This window comes from Rhincodon typus, chromosome 16, assembly GCF_021869965.1.
Source record: "Rhincodon typus isolate 14 chromosome 16, sRhiTyp1.1, whole genome shotgun sequence".
Lineage (NCBI taxonomy): Eukaryota > Metazoa > Chordata > Chondrichthyes > Orectolobiformes > Rhincodontidae > Rhincodon > Rhincodon typus.
The window spans coordinates 47,646,871-47,662,999 of record NC_063347.1 but is presented as its reverse complement, the minus strand read 5'-3'; the positions used below and the strand labels follow the sequence as shown (position 1 = coordinate 47,662,999).

The 16,129-nt window shown below is 39.9% G+C and overlaps 1 protein-coding gene across 1 annotated transcript in view; it reads right to left on the bottom strand.

Annotated features, from left to right (window-relative positions):
* Positions 1–12,537, bottom strand: part of lrrn1 (leucine rich repeat neuronal 1) — a 42,058-nt gene extending 29,521 nt beyond the window's left edge. Inside the window, exon 1 of the mRNA XM_048606442.1 lies at positions 12,223–12,537. The gene's annotated coding sequence lies outside the window, so the exon portion shown is untranslated. The remainder of the gene's footprint in view (positions 1–12,222) is intronic.
* Positions 12,538–16,129: the final 3,592 nt, after the last annotated feature.

Sequence of the window (16,129 nt, the reverse complement as noted above, 5' to 3'; positions counted from 1 at the left end):
AGAGAGAGAGACAGAGAGAGAGACAGAGAGAGAGACAGAGAGAGAGAGAGAGAGAGAGGTATAATTAACCCTTTACAATAACTGGCAATATGACATTTAGATAAAACAAGATATTTTATCTGGAGGGTCACATGGTGGGTCAGTGGTGAGCACAGCTACGTCACAGCACCAGGGGCCTGGATTCAATTCCAACCTTGGGCACTGGAGTTCTCCCTGCATTTACGTGGGTTTCCTCTGGGTGCTCCGGTTTCACAGTCCAAAGATGTGCAGGTCAGTGGATTGTCCATGGAACATGCAGAGTTACAGTGGTATGGTAGAAGGATGGGTCTGGGTGGGATGCTATACAGCCGGTTGTTGTGAACACAATGGGCCGAATGGCCTGCTACCATAGTGTAGGGATTCTAGACGTGTGTTTGCCAGCCCTAATTTTCTCTCTTCTGCACCTCTTCCTCTCCAGTTATATCATTATATTTGTGATGACGTAATGATTAAATGTGCAATGCTGGAACTTTGGAATTCCCTTCCTCAAAAGGCAGTGGATGCAAAATCTTTAAATATTTTTCAGGCAGACAAAGATAGATTTTTGATTTCAACAGGGATGAAGGGTTTTTGGGAATATGCAGGAATGCAGAGTTGAGGTCAAACTCTGATCAACCATGATCTTATTGAATAGCAGAGCAGGCTTGATGGACAAAATGGCCTACTCTTGTTCTTCATTCGCATGTTCATGGACCATAATCATATGAAATCAGTTCTGCTAGTCCACACACTGAATCCACATCCTAAACAAGCCAGTTTCTGAAACATTCTCTCTTTTGAGAACTCAAGGAAGACAGAGAAAATGTTTTAAAGACCACTCTGATGGGATCATTGAAACAAAAAGGGCGCAAACTGATCCATGTACATAGGAGGTAATTGCCACAAGCCATTTCATTGGCAACATCATATCCGCCAAGTCACAACACAGTTAGAAACTGATCGCGTAAACTCTGCTGAAGCAGTAATGGTAAAGAAACAAGAGAGAGTACAGACTCGTAATCTGAGAGGACCCCTTTCTTAGGCAATCCTTGTCCTCTCAACCAAAGACCCATGGCTCCACATTCACTTGCTAGTCCCAAAGAATCAGACTTGAAGCACTAACTCGATTTCTTTCTCCACACGTGTGGTCAAACTTGCTGCGTTTCTCCAGCACTTTTTATTTTTATTTCAGATTTCCTTTATTCACTGTACTTTACTTTCACTTTCTGCTTTGTTTTAATTTGCTCCATCTCTATGCTGCACTATTTTGAAATAATTCAATGTCACATGATTGGAAATAAAAACAATTTTGCAGCTAATTCTCAATGAATAGCCACCAAAATTAATCCATTTTGACTGCTTAATCAGTCAATCCAAGAAAAAAGAGAGCGTCTAAAAGAAAACTAATGCAATGAATTTGCAATCAAATGTAGTGAGTGTTGTCCAAGTTACCTTCCCTTTAAGAAAAGGAAGTTGCAAAGCAAAGCAAACAAAATATGCTCACTCAATTAAATGGAGCTTCAAGTCTTTATCGTGTAGCAATCCAAATCAAGTTGGTTACACCAAGTTAAAATACACAGCAGTGCAGGTAAGGACAAACAGTGAAACCAGTTCGCGGGGCTAAGCGGGTGACAACTGTCCCATTTTCTTTTATAATTTGCACGAATCTTGCACACAAAGAGGGCAAAAAAGGGTAAATGATTGTAACAAATATTTTAAACGTAATATTAGAATCTAAAATATCAAACTGTCTCTAACTGAGAACGCAGATCTTTGCCCAAAATTTTTGTAGTAGACTGCTGGCGAAGCAGCATAAACGTTTATGCTCAACACTTGTTCAGGAGCCTGGCTTACATCAAAACCAACAATGTGAAGAACTTCCAAGGAAATTCAGAATTCTCCTCTGCCAGCTCTTCTGTTTATATCAAACCTGCAGTTACATTGTGTCCTTGATTTCTGAATTCTTAGAATCTAACAGGTTTTATTTTCATATTTTCTTTGTTGATAAAAGGCAACATTTTTAAGCAGAAACATAAAAGAAGGATCTCAGGTACATTTATTTTCAAAGCTGGAGTGAACTTCTAATCAGTACTAATTATTAATCAATATTTTCAAATATTTTTCTCCCCCTCTCCAGAAACATTTTTGCCCTTTTTTAAAGGAAAAAATCAGTGCTAAAAGCCTGAAGGCTTCTTCCAAGTCATTCTTTTTATCATTTTTGGGAGGTGAAAGAGCACGTCATTTTATGACCGAACATTGAGATAAAAATGGAGGATAAAAATGCTGAATGCAACCCTCTCAACAGAGAAGAGAGCTAATTACTTGCCATTGTGGGGACAGATTACAGGGACTTGAATAAATCAAACTCAGCAGTAATACAATGAAATTTGGTAATTTCTCAATGAAAAGGCCAAGGCTCGTTGTTCGATGGCGAAAATCAAACTCAGTTTCCTTGGTATTGCCATTACTATCATAGAATCCCTATCTACATCCTGAGGGATCGTTATTATTCACCAGAAATTGAATGTACCCTGCAAACACAGAGGCAACAAGAACACAAGAGGCTATGAACTAACTACCAACAGTGAATAATTCAACCTCTGACTCCTCAAAGCCTGAACAATATCGACAATGCACAGGTCAAGCATTTTGTAATCTTGAGCTGTGTACTGCAATGGAAAAGAACTATTTTGGAGGAAAAAATGGGATTTACTAGGATGGTTGCATAATTTCACAGCAAGGAGTTCGACATCTAACGTGGAACTTTGGTTTTGTTGTTGTGGGTGCCTGCAATGTGTCGACAATTTAGGAGCCAAGGCGTTGTTTATAAGTGAAGCTGACTGGTTCTCTGCTAACTGAGCAGGAAAGATTTTACAGAAACACAGGCACCCAGAGAGAAGACACAGAAATGTGTTCCATTATTCTCCACCAGCAGAAGCTGCCTGTTCTCTTGAGTAAAAGTTTAAACTTGATGGAAACCAGTTACCATTCTATTGACATTTCAGAGCTAAGTTCCAAGTAAATCAGTCACTCTGTACTTCTTACCAACCAAGGCAACTGAGCACCAACTGGTTTGACAAAGAAGGAGCCAACCAACATCAGAACTGGGAAACAAAGACCACTGACATGACTTTCCAGATTTTCTGCATCTGCCAATAATCTATTTTCCCTGTGTGTTTGTGTGTGTGTGTACATAAGGGGATTATTGTTTTAATTGGTAGCATTAGATGCCAAAGTTTTATGTTTGTTTACATGCAGCTATGGTCTTATATAGTTACTTACAAAAAATTCTTTTACAGGACAGAAATCTGGTCCATGATTTCTTTCAAATTTGGACTGAAAGTCAGGTAAATTGGGGTACTGTGCATTCCTTAAAAAAATTAAGATTTCGTATTGCTCCAAGAATAGCAGGGCTTGATTTACAGCGGACAACCTCAGTGAGACACATCAGTGAGGTGAAAAACTCTTCAGTAGCCTGAATGAGCGTAGCTCCAACGACATTCAAGAAACTTGGCAATGTCCTGGACGAAGTAGTCCATGTGTTTAGCACCCCTTTCACCAACTTCAGTATTCACCCCCTCCATCACCACCACCATTAGTGGCATCTGAGATATGCACTGCAGCAGCTCACTATCATCTTCCTAACTATGCTGCTTAGAAGGACAATGGCATCTGATGCACAAACACACTATCTTCTGGGAAGTGGTGGCATGGTGATAATGTCATTGGGTTAGTAATGCAGAACTCTGAGCTAATGTTCTGGCATCATGGGTTTGAATTCCACCAACGCAGATGGTGAAATATGAATTCAATTAAAGAGAGTCTGGAAGTTAAAACTAGTCTTATATAGCCACTGTTGATTGTCATAAAAATCCACTGATCACTAATGTCCTTCAGGAATTCTTCCAATTTTACCTGCGCTGTCCAATGTGACTCAAAACTCACACCAATTACCCTCTGGGCAAAGAAGGATGGATTGTAAAACAAAATTTCACATTTGTCACGTAATAAGATCAGGTCAAGTGATCAAATTTGTGGTCAAAGAAATAGATTATGAAAAGGAGAAAAAGAAACAATGTTCAGTTGTGTGCAAGAGATTACAAAAAGGAAAAAAATGGTTCGTATGTGAAGGGAAGATGTTCCAGAGTTTTGGGCCAAGGCAACTGAAGGGAAGACTTGAAAGGAGAGATAAATGTCATCCTCTCTCCTCATAGTGTCCTCACTGTCCAAAGGTTTTTAAATCTTGGTTTGTGTCGCGATGTCACTATGCAGCAAGGTGACAATGCAGGCTTCAAGAACTACTTCATTGATACAGAGATTGAACCCATATTGCTGCCATTATTTTATGCTGCATTCAGGAAATCTAGTCATCTGAGCTAGCTGACATTCATGAGGCATCATCAATTCACAGAAATAAAGGATGCAAGTTTTGGTAATTCTCTATGTACAGCAACTTGTCAAATATTTTAAATCCTTAGCCATAGGGAGCTGTCATTGCAACACAAATCATTGCATCTTGTAAAAGGTAAATTTGATACATATCTGAAAGAGGGAGACACCTTATTACTGGGAGGTAGCAGGACAATGGCATTCATTTCAGATGGTCTCGTACTACCATCAGCTGAAATGACAACAAAAGGACTATGATACCAAATGGACCAAATGGCCTACTTCTGCACTACAAATTTCTATTGTAGAATGGAGTGAATTTCCAGATGACAGGTAGAAAGATCTTACCACCAGCACAAGGAAACAAAACAAAAAAAAGGGCTTCTGTTCCAGACCACTTTCCATTGATAAACTGAAAGCATTATTGAAATAAAATTGTCCACAGACCGAAGCACTTCAAAAGTTAGGACATTGAAAGTCAATTAGCTGTGCACCACAAAACCATTACTTTTTCGGGACATAATTTCAGCTATCCTGACAAGTTAGATTTGGCTCTAGTGCCACTGGAATATACTGAATTCTGTCCAAAACTCCACAGGAGGATAATCTAATCCTGATGCACATTCCTAACTCCCTACCTCTGTTCCTGCCAAAATTTTCAGCAGATCTGCAGAAAAATCAGCTTTTAATTTTGATCCACTGATAATCTATAATGGCTCCAGAGCAGAATGAATAGTGGCAGTCAATGGCGTTACAAGATTAAGCAGAGCAGATGCAAAAGAATGAAAGAACAGAAGGGCTGGTCATTGATTGGGGCACAAAAGGGTGAAAAGGTTAACTCAAGCATAGAATAGGATAGCTGCAACAACCACTGGGCTACTGTCTATGCAAAAAAAAACATGCTTGAGAAAAATCTCAGCCCCTGATACAGGGACATTAGTATTTCAATTTACTTGAAAGAGACGTGGTTGACCAACACAAAACTGCAGAAAATGCTGTTTTATTTTTGGTTTGGAGAAAATGGCTTATATTAAAGCAGAGTTGCCACTGTGATTTTTATACGTGCCTCTGATTATTCAAGTGTTTACTTTCCAGCAACTCAAAACACTTTGCAAAGTACAGTAAATGGTACATGTGACGGGTGTGTACATGAGGAGGGTGCAAGCAGAAGCAAGTGCTGAAACTAAGTACAAAACAAGTACAAACAAAATAATCCACAGTTAGCACAGATGGAGAATATTGTGGGCATAAGGAGAGAGGGTACGCTGCAACTTAAGAGAATCTAATGTTGTATGATTCAGAAACTGACTACCTTAAGGACATAAATGTATTCACAACTAACACCTGCCAAAATATCTGCTGCCCATCATTAAACAACAGGTGGATTCTGACAGATGAGGTTTGTACCTGTTTATGCACTGCACAGGTAGTACAGATATTATGTCAGCATGATTCTTATATCATGCAAACTCTGGGGAATGCCTGATAATCAGTAGGGGATACCGGAATAGATCTTCTAGTTTCTGCTTACGTGGAATTTATTGCTAAAAAACAACCAAGCTCATCATGACTGGGTTCAGGTACCACTCCAAAACATCATTCAGGCTAACATTCCATTTTAGCTCTAGTAGAATGTTACATGAGTGATGGTGCTTTAAACATGCCACATTCCTCATAGAATCCCTACAGTGTGGAAACAGGCCCTTTGGCCCAATAAATCCACACCAAACCTCAGAGCATCCCACCCCTCTACCTCCCTGAACACTACAGGCAATTTTAGCATGGCCAATCCACATAACCTGCACATCTTTGGACTGTGGGAGGAAACCAGAGCACCTGAAGGAAACCCACACAGACACGGGGAGAATGTGCAAACTCCACACAGACAGTCACCCGAGGCTGGAATTTAACCTGGGTCCCTGGAGCTGTGAGGCAGCAGTGCTAACCACTGTGCCACCGTGCTGCCCCAAAAGTAGGACAGAAAGTTGGCTTATTGCAGGGGCCAACGGAATCAGATTCACAGGTGGTTCCACTGAGAGATTGTTGATACGATCTTGTGTGAAATCTAGCTGCCTGTCTGCCACATTTACCTGTAACAACAGCTATTGCACTTAGTAATTCATTGCACATAAACAAGCACAAAGTTGTAAATTTTCACTTTAAGATGGGAAGCAGTGATGTATGTGAGTTTCTCTGTGATGGGACAGGAGTCAGCATTGAGACTTTGACATGGTTGCATAAAAAGGAAGGGGTTCTCCAGCCGCCATCATCCATCATCTACATGTCCCCTCACACAGTTTCTACCATGGGCAGGCTTCAGGAGCTAAGTGAAGATCAAAAACACTAACAAGCCATGAGTGCTCTCTTTCATACATCCTAATACTGACAAAAAAAACTCTTTCATGAAACTCATTCAAAAATTGTAAATCCCTTCAGGTGATCAATCAGTTGTAAAAAACTAATCACAAAGGGTAGCTAATCCTTTGATAGCCATTTAAATCTGACGATCAAAATTGCGAGTTCAGCTCCCAAAGCAGGAAGAAATGGTTTCAGAGCATTTGGAGCTTAGCTAAGCATTCATAATCAGTTCAGCTCCAATAACAGTGCTTGCAAAATGTCAATAATGAAGTCTTTTATAGAAAAAAAAACACTTTGTACCTTTTGTAAGAGTACAACAGTCCAATTGTTTCATTTATAATCAGAATGAAGCCCACATTTGATTTTCTCTTAATATCTAATGCAGTAATAGCCTGCCTGACAGTTGAGCATCAATTGTAACATTGTTCTTCTGATACATGGAGGTTAGATGCTGTACGTGAGAATATAAGAAAACCCGACAACGAAGAAGCAACATATGTAAAAAGGAGTTCCTACCAACTCCTGCCAACTTATCACTTGCATAATCGGACTGCATCTACATTGTCGGCCAATTATGGCCACAGGATTTTCTTGTGCATCATTCAAAGAAAAATGAAACAGTATTGTGACTTGTGATTTTGAAGTATATTTTGATGTTACTTTGCTAATCAGAAACTAAATGCTCCAGCAATTGCTTGTGCATTCCTGAATTGACAGGTAGATTTTTCCAAAGGAAATTACTAAAATGAGAGATGGAGAGACAGTGTTCCAGCAAGGACTAATAGGAAAGCAAATGGAATCTTCTTAATCTGCTCCTGATACAACAGATGTTAGAATTGCCTTTCAGTCATTTAGAAGATAAATCATTAAAAGATACGGAAGCCTCGTCTTCACTAGGGCATTTATACACCACAGCATCAAATTCTGATTAATGCAGTGCAAATTTGAAATGGGACCAGGCATCGTGTCTGTATTTTCCTCCATCACCATGGAGCCCTATAAATACCACCACTGTCCAGCTTGGGAACAACTGAGACGACATCTGCACAGTTCACATGTCTGCCAGGACAACAAGACACACAAATTGCGAGGCCTTTGTTCATTGTTGCATTCAATGCCAACACTGAAACAGCTTCTCTTTGGCTAATTAAAGCAGTCAATTAATGAAATGAACTCAACAGATTAAAAAGTCAGTTGCAAAACAAGAGCTAGACGAGAATTGAGACTTTTCAAAGCCTGTGAAAAAATGTTGAGGGGGTGCAGTAGTGAAGAGAATTATAACTATTGAATGCTGTTGATATTGCAATCGCTTTCATTATTCAACATAAGTTTTTAAAATTTTTAAATTAAAAAGCCTTAAATCACAAAATAAACCATAAATCTAACAGTTACCAGTTTGTTTAGACTGTACACATCCCATACTGCTAACAGAATACCTAAACCTTTCATTTGCTGTAGATTTTGCTTTGTAGCACCAACAATAATTATGAGTATGGTTTTTTTATGGGGAGAAAGGAAAATGCTATTTTCCATTCAAGTCTTCCTTTTCGACCATATTCAAATATAATGAAAATTGGATAACACAACTTTTTTTCCTTGTTTGTTCTAGACTTGCTGGTATACATAGCTATAGGTTTTTGTCCCATTATATTAGTTAACTGAAGAACCACTTAACTTAACAAGATCACAGGTCCACCCTGATGGTAGATTGGAATCGGTGAGACACAAAGATTTCTACCAACATTGCTTTCAACCCATGTGGAAAATGGAACAAAAAAAATTTCCACTTTCCTTTCCCCTAAGAGAAAGTGCCCAGTGCATTCTTAGTACTTTCATACTAATTACAATTCAGCAGATTTGGAGATGGGTAGGGTTGGGGGGTTGGGGGATTGGGGTGGTTGCTCCAGAGTGATATCTCCATGGCAACTTTCACTGGCAGCTCAGTTAATCTACTTTCTACTTCATTGTGCCACACAGCATGAATTTTAAAAATGCAAATATATAAAAACTCCTTATTCCCATTACTGTAGTAGTGTAGCTAGAATTTGGGTTACACAATAGAATACCAAAGAGGACAGAGGTGAGATTTTAAAATATATTCATACATAGGGTCAAAATCAAGCCCTGATGAAAGTCCTTACAAGGTCTCCAAGTTAGACAATAGGGTCACAGTTTCAAATCAACAAGTAAAATTTATACCAATATTTAGAAGTCCTTTCTACCAAGAACAGACTACTGAATAGGGCAGTGGAGCCTAAATCTGAGCGCTATGTTAGATCACACATTAACATTGTTTTCATTTGGGTAGACTACATTGGATCTAAAGAATCCCCCATCACCAAATCCACTCCCCTCCCCCCCCAACCCCGGCCCCCACAACTGTCTTGTGACTACATAATCTACTCAAGCTTTGTGTTCATAGTCTAGCACGTGATCTCAGGATGAAGTTAAATTCTATTCACACACACAGTGGAAAAACGAGCTTACTCTGCAACTTCCCAAAGCAAGTGCTTCATGTATTGTTGCAAATTTCTGCTCAGTTGGGACGAATTGTTTAAGATGCAAAATTAATTTGGCGCTATCATTACTGCAGCATTGCCAAGCAGAGAAACATTACAGTGCAAACTACTTCACAAAGAGGAGTCAATGGCCTCACAAATGCAAAAATCAATGCCTCCACCCTTCACAGAAATGACAATGCATGCCTTGTTCAAGTAACGGAGACTATTTCCACTTCATACCCCCTCCCACAACTTCACTGCTAATGCGGAAAACCAGCCAGAAGCAATTCCAATTGCCTTTTTAATATTTATTGAGCACCATGAAACAACGTTACAGAAAAGCAAGTCAAGATGAACGAATTGGAACTCCGAACCCAAATAGTGCAGAGCCTCAACATGGCATCAGTCTGCCGGCTAATCTGGGCATTGCAGCCTTGTAACACACGAGCTCTAAAACAAGAACTTTTATCTTTTGTGGACCACTGAGATGGGGCAAGTGATTTTTGCATGACAATCACACCTCAGATCTCAATGCCCAGTTCATGTCCTCTTACCAAACATCAACAGTATTTTCTGAACATCATTTTCTGAAGAAGGGTCTAGGCCCGAAACGTCAGCCTTCCTGCTCCTCTGATGCTGCTTGGCCTGCTGTGTTCATCCAGCTCTACACCTTGTTATCTCAGATTCTCCAGCATCTGCAGCTCCTACTATCTCTCATCAACAGTATGTTCTTTTTTATCTCTGCGCTGGATAGAAGAATTATTGATAAGGATTTTTGAGCAGTATATACTGCAGTAGATCAAATATACTTAGCAAGCTGGCACAATGTCACCAATTACATCAACATGGTGCAGTTGCATTCACATTTGTATAATATATGTCCCAACATCTTTACCAGATGTAAGATTTCTATCTGTAACTAATATCGATAACAACAGATAAAATCTAGTTCTAAGTATTTTCAACCTTTATTTTGCAGGTGAATCATTATTTGCAATTGCCTAATGATTTGAATCTCCTAATCCATGGGCAACAAATAGGTTAGCATGAACACACACTGTAAAGTTACTCTTGCGAGCACAGAAAGAAATTTGAAATGCAGGATCTTACAGCTCTCAGCAACAATACTCAGACATTGCCAAAGAGCAGAATACACAAGGGATATATATGGGTTTCGTTGTCCGGAAGTGGATTATATTTAAAATAGAGCAAGCTTGCTTCAATTATCTGTTTAAGTTGCTCAGACACTGGCAAAGCACCAAAATAAGTGCAGTGTCAGTACAGTACAATTTAACAAAGATTAATCTGCATACCTTATCAATATTAAGTGACAGCTAGGCGTACATCTTCAAAGTCACCATCAATACGGCTACAGACCTTGAAAATCTTAACAAAAAAGTACAACGAAAAGAAAAACCTCAGTCCATTACTTTAATGAAGATGTGGAGAATTGTAAATCATCATGCAACACTTGTTTCTAATATAAAATTGCACATAACTAGACATCAGTATTCAGCATAATTTTTCATAAATTTACATATTCACAAATACGCAATAAATAAATACCATGACCACTGGTGTTATACAAACAGCAGGGATGAGTTCCTATGCTGCCTACCACTTTACTGGCTCATCTTTTTCTACGATGTTCTTTTGCCAAATGTTTTCAGATACCCTAATCTGAACGATTAATTACATTGCCGATAGTGTCTCATGCCAATCCTGGAAAGAGGGACTGAGGGAAATTTGTGAAGTTAAACCGACAAGCGCAAGGAATAGCTACAAAAAAGTTATTTTTTCCACAAACATTTACAGTAAAATTGAAGTCGCAACAATATGTAAGCCGACAGAACATGAACTGTGCCGATGCGTGCTTCACTCAAAAAAGCTCATAAAAACTACGATGCACATTTTCACCAGAAGGTCAGAAGTTTCAAATTGACATTTTTTTTGCCTAAAGAAATCTTGATATTATCACCTGCTAAAAACAACTTCTAGAAATCTCATCACAAAGTACAGCGCTTGAAGACCTATCCCACATATAACCCCTCACCATCATATTAAAGGTAGGAACAGGATGCAAACTGATACCAAACTTTGGGGAAAAGAGAGAAAGAAAGGGGGGCATATTTGAAGAATGTCAATTGTTTTTCTTTCTCTCTGCAGAGACAGCAACTTGACCCTCTTCCCCGCTTTTACTTTCCCGCAAAAGAACAGCTGCCAAGAGAGGCGTGAGAGGCAGAAAGTGAAGCACAGCGACATTTGTGTACTCCAGTAACAGAGCACGGCAGCAGCTGCTCGCCTTGTTTGCATACCTATGGACCATCTCATTTGGCAGCTCACACTCCTTTCAGAATGCTCCGGGGAAGGGGGTTGGGAGGATTTTATGCCCTTCGCGTGAATAGTTAATTCGATGGCTTTATACAGGGTCTGGGACCCCGTCACACAGCCCGAAGCGAACACTGACAGTCACAGTCAATGGCTCGATTCTCTCTCTCTCTCTCACACACACACACACACACAACTTGCTGGCCAGCCTTTTGTGTGGTAACGCTTCTCGTCATGATGCTGAAACAAGGTGCTGTCTTTCAAAAAAAAAGTGCGACAGGCTGCATGAAGGTGAAGGGCTTTGTCCAGCCTTTAAAAAAAGGTGGCAGACGACTCTATGATCTTAGAAACGCAGGGCCCACGCTGAGCTTTTCACTGTGCAGAATTCTTCGGGGCCTATTGTCTCTGTTAGATTCCGAAGTGTGAATACAAGGAAGGGACGCTCAGTCCAGAATGCAGTCGCATTTAAATGCAAATCGGAGATTAGGGGGATGCACATGCCTCTGTTTAGCAGACAATTATTTCAGTTTATTTTTTTAAATGAACTGTGGTCAGATTAATAATTGCTCAATGAATTGCACCTCTAACACAAGCGGAAGAAGCAGAATATAAAATAACAGCGCCTTACCCAAGTAAGCTGAAGTGTTGTACCCAGTTGCAGGTTAGATTCTGAGTGGAAACTGCTTGCAGGGTGATTTGGGGCACTCAGCAATGTTGTGTGCAGTCACTGTGAAGGACTCATTCAGTTAATTGCGAACACACAAAAAGCCTCCTTTCTCCCTGTGTATTTCTTTACCTCTCTCTCTTTAGGCTTTCATCGGCATTTCTTCCATCCGCTTCTGCTTAAAAAGAAAACAAAAGTCTAAGCACTCGCATTCTCAAGTGAAATCCCTGTTGCCTGGCTGAGCTGCAGTAGCACACGAGGTTTCCACCAGCTCACAGAATTCACTGTCTCCAGTCCAAGCTTCTTTCACCGCTTGTGGTAGTATTAGCACCTGGTACTATAACACAGCAATAAGCAGATTCCGAGCACTGGATTGGTGGATGCTTGCTGTCCATCAAGCGACATTCAGACAACCAGAAGCCCATCTGCAAAGCTTGATGCCGCTACAATAAGAGAGAGGTCTGACTGGATGAGGAGTTGGTGTGAGAACACAGGACGGGGAGATGGAGTTAAGGAGATGCGGGAGGGTGGCTGCATTCCTTCAGCTTTATTTTCCCTGTTCAGTGTCCATTGGCGAGTACCCAGGTTGGGGGTGGGGGAGAAACGTGATCGCAGAATCGAATGGTACACCTCATATCTGCGGAGTTTTATTTTCCTCTGAAGTCTACCTTTCTTGTCTTTAAACTCCTAAAGCACACAGTGGCTCGCATTCAGAAGTCACGGGGAGCGAAGGCGAGACGGGTAGTTTGAAAGAAAAACTTCCAGTTTATTATGGATTAATGGGGGGTAGGGGGAAGGGGCTTTGGAGGAATGGTCTCCCCAGATTTTTGTACTGCAGTGCAGAAATGTTTCTGTATATTTTTTTAATCCCCTGGCCGAAATTGTTTCACAGTCTGAAAGGAGATATGAGGGTCAGCATTCATGTTTTAATGATGCCAGTTTCAATTAATAAAATGACTTTCAGTGAGAAAGATCACGTATGCAGTGAGCTAAAACTAATGCAACAAACAATTATTAACAAATATTAACAATTACATCGTTAAAAAGTATGTTTTGTTAACATCCTTGAGATGTTTGTGTGAGTGAAAATGTATCTCAGTAAACCTGTTTAGCAGAATTGGAAATAACTAAAGAGCAATCTTATTCTGATCATTCTGGTAGTGCAGAGGTTATTGGTAAGTATCTGTTTTCTTTGAGCTTTAGATCTGTGCCAGTTTTCATGGTCTTTGTTACAGATAGCAACAGTATGGCAGAATCATCAAACACAATTGCATGTGGAAGCCATCTAGATTCTCTCATTCCCCTATTTACTATCTTCCCCTCTATTCGCTTTACATTTCCACACACATACCAAGACTATTATATGACTGGTGATACATGATACTTATCCGGCATCCTGTTTCTATCAATATTATGAAGGTCAAAGAGAACATGATTGACAGAACAAAATGGACATTTGTATCTCAGCAGTTTTATGTTTAATATTTCTAAAAACTCTTTTCTCCTTATTTGACACACTAGTTCTTGGGAAAAAAAAACTCTTCTGCACTCTCTCCAATGCATTCACATCTTTTCTGAAGTGTGGCACCTAGAACTGAACACAGTACTCCAGCTGAGATCTATTAATTTGTTATATAAATTCAGCATAGCCTTCCTGCTCTTATACTCCAAGCCCCTATTAATAAAGCCTTGGATGCTGTATGCTTCATTGATTGCTCTCCACCTGTCCTTTCACCTTATATGACTAATGCACATATGTACAGGTTTGCCTGCTCCTGCACACCCTTTATACTGTCTTTCTGTGTTCTTTCAGCCATAATATATCACAGTGACCTCAATGTCTCTGCACTGAACTTCATCTGCCATCTATCTGCTCACTCCACCTACTTGTCAATGCCTTTTTATAGTTCTGCACTGTCCTCACAATTTATTTTTGGAAGTTTGGTTTTCCCTAAAATAGCTATTTATTACTGTGGCTTACCTAATCTTGCAGCAGCCCCAGACTCCTCAATGAAAGACAAATTGAAATGAGCCCTCCTCCACATGCCAAACAAGTTGGACAAACCTGTTCCAAACTGTTGTTATATAATGCTTCCATGTTTCGTATCATGTGCAAACTTTGAAACTATAAACTAAGGTTTACATTATTAATATATTTCAGGAAAAGCAAGGGTCCCAATACCTACCCTGGGGTATGTTCACTTTAAGCTTTGCTGAATTCTGAAAAATGTTCAATTGATCAATGAGGTGACTGGTAACATTTTGGGGTGACTATTAATTGGCAGACTTTTCTCCTTTCCTAGTGAGTGCGTCTACTTTGATTGACTAATACACAGTCAGTTAGATATTTGAACTGAAAGTACAGAGAGTGTAATAGACAGCACTTGGTTAAGTAAGAAGATGAATTTTTGATGCTCAATGGCTGTGAAAATTTCATGCTGTTGAACCACATCGTTAGTTACTCCTGATACCCTTTGGCATTGTTCACAATATGGAGTTGAATATTTTATTGGAACTGGAGTTCTTTGCTACATGTCATTGGCATGGATAGGGACCTTGGGCCACATCACTTGAAAGAGAACCTGCAATCTGGAATCTCTCAGAGAATTGAAGGTCATCCTGGGATTAGAAATTACTAGGTTGAGGATGGAGTAGGTCAAAGTCTCTCAGGATCCAGGAACTTTGGGAGGCTGTGCTACATCTTTTTGAGCATTGCAGTGGAGGTACACGGATCTTGTAGTGATGGAAGAAGTCATAAAGAAGATATACAAGAAGACTAGAGAGAGGCATGTGGGAGAATTTGACTGAAGTCAACTTGTTTTGGGGCTTTGGTGGTAGGGACAGTCTAAGAAGATAATCAATCAACTGTCTATAGGTCATTTTCTACAAGCAGTTGCCCCAACTTCCATTTGTCCCTTCCCCCTCTAACTAGTATCTTCTTTCTTATCATAGTACATATTCTCTCGACTTTGTAAATTGTGGTCATACAGTGGCCGTAAGGGCCTAGTTATAGCATTAAATAAACACTGGCCTACCTGGTGACACTCACATCAGATGAACAATTAAAGACAAAATCAGGTACAAGTACATGGAGCTAATGGCATACAAGTTCCAAATAAACCTATCAGGTAGAAACAGTTTAATCAGCAGTTTCGAAAAGGTCTGCTGGAGGCTACTGAGAAAACATCTAAAGAAATTCTTATTTTTGTACTTCAGTGATAACTAAAAACTAATAACTGATAACTAAAGCTTCATCTGGCCGCACAAAACATTCACAGCTACTGAAATAACAAGGTGTAGAGCTGGACAAACACAGCGGGCCAAGCAGCATCAGAGGAGCAGGAAGGCTGACGTTCCGGGTCTAGACCCTTTTTCAGAAAAAAAAACTGAAGGTGCTTTTGAAATAATTTCCCGAGAGATGCTTGGCACTAACAGATACATACATGCATATGAAGGACAGATTGTGGATCCAATACAGACACCATCCCATTATTTGGAAAATACTTTGAGCTTGTGAAAAGCCACATAGTGTTACAGCCATGTGTTCTTGGCCTGCTTAAAAGGAACTGTAAAAGCTGTTTGTAGTGATTTCTACCAAAGTCATCAAACCAACAGTTTAGTTCGTCAGAAACCCAGACCACAAGCTAACTGCAAATTATCAAGCAGTCAAAGTAATTAACAGCTATATCTTGAAACCAGGAGATTCCAGCTGAGAAGTACTCGTTCCAACCTGTTCTAACTTCCAATTACACCTGAGCACCAACCTCCTGGAAAGTCAAACAATAGAAACTAACACAACCTTTCCTTTACAAGACTCCCACTTCAACACTAAATCATCAAAACCATGACAGACCTGGGGACAAACTGGAGA